The sequence below is a fragment of the Gymnoscopelus braueri genome (genome assembly GCF_963280865.1).
Source record: "Gymnoscopelus braueri genome assembly, chromosome: 2".
In the NCBI taxonomy this organism is placed as follows: Eukaryota; Metazoa; Chordata; class Actinopteri; order Myctophiformes; family Myctophidae; genus Gymnoscopelus; species Gymnoscopelus braueri.
In genome coordinates, this window is record NC_137604.1 from 7,875,455 (window position 1) to 7,877,322 (window position 1,868).

Sequence of the window (1,868 nt, forward strand, 5' to 3'; positions counted from 1 at the left end):
GGCGATCACTCACGGTCTTTGGGTTTGAGCGGTTCCATTCAGCTCAGTGATGTTGTGTTTGCTACACAAGTCAAGTTTGTTCAAACTAAGCAGATCAACCAGTGTCTCCTTTAGATATCAGATATATTTTAACACACTTACTTAAGTTAAATCTGCTTTATTGTCACTGCTTCTGTAGATCCTTTGGTTAGTCGGATCACATGACGTGGAACCTTTGTGTGAGCCGGGGGGAACAGTTTAGGTGACGGACCATTCATTCTTAACATCTGAAGCTACTGAAAGGATTCTGGTCTGTTAACTAAACACATTAATAGAGTTATTAAACACATTGATAGAGTTATTAAACACATTGATAGAGTTATTAAACACATTCATAGTTATTAAACACATTAATAGAGTTATTAAACACATTAATAGTTATTAAACACATTAATAGAGTTATTAAATACATTAATAGAGTTATTAAACACATGAACAATTAATAGAGCCTGTGACATGGAGGTCTTGAAGAAGGACGGTTTGTTGAAAACTAAAACGGACTGTTATCTGCTATAACTAGCATCGTTAGCATCACAACGCTAACTTTAACATTGTTTTCCCCATAGAGGAAGCTAGCATCGTTAGCATCACAATGGTATGTTTGATGTTATTGTGTCATTGTCTCATGTGGGTTGTTAGTTGGGTCTTTGTTGTTACATGTGAACAAACACAACATTATAACAGTAATGTGTGTTTAGACTGCCTGCTGTTTGGTCATTTTTGAATGAAGAAATGTTATGTAAACCTGGGGACCCAAAGAGAATGCAGCTGCAGGGTCTATTAGTCTAGATGGAAAGGGGGGTCCACACGCATAGGGTGGATTTTTTGACGCCACCTGTTTTTTTTTTTATCCTTGAAGGGTGTATTTTAAGATTCTGCCAGGTACCAGGCTGAAAAAATGTCCCATGGGGTTCATTTTTAACCCTTTGTTACACAGGAATCGCTTCCGGCAGCCGAGATGAACAGTCGCATTGAAAAACGCTCTCTCGCGAGCTCCCGCGAGCTCTCCAGGAAAAACAAAACAAAAAGACTAGTCTTTCTGAGGAGAACCCAACTGCGTCCCCCCGTCATTTTCCTTATTCTCATCCTGTGGATTATGGATTCCTACCTCAACTCCGCATGGACTGTACACCAGAAGGATAAGGAATTGTACGAGAAAGAAAAGGTGGAATCACACAGTGACTTCTACCTAGTCACTGGATCCGAGAAGAAACATCCTGGCTACGGCACTGCAGCGATCCACTCGATCCTCACAGCCAACCCGAAGCGAAGAAACAAACCCCTGAATGGTAGATTTAATCGCAAGACTTGTTTCTGCATAATACTACTACTTTACGGAGACGTTGCCACAAACCCTGGCCCAGTAACCACAAGGCAATCCGCTCGGATTACGGCTGAAGCTAACAGGCTAGCAGCTGAGGCTAACGTTGCCATCAGCAACGGAGAACAACAAAGCCAAACTGCAACAAAGAACTTCCAGATCACTGGAGCTAACGTTGCTACCAGCGCTAGCTACGTCGACAACACCGATGGCTCCCCACCAACTCAACTAGGCGAATCAACCCCGATGATCACCCGAAACACCCACGTTGATTCCACCGCAGCCGTCGACAAGGACGCTTGCACCGACGTAACACGGCGATCAACCGGAAGACGCAGCGTAGCTGAGGACGCGGAACCAAGGAGTCACCTAGCTGTTTCTACCGGAGCAGAGGCCCTGAAGCACCGTTTTCAACCTACGGTTCCTTCCACGGCCAGCGTCCGAGCAGAGACCGTGCAGGGTCCCCCCCAACCCCCCACCCTCCCCCCCAACCCCCACAGCTGGTTGC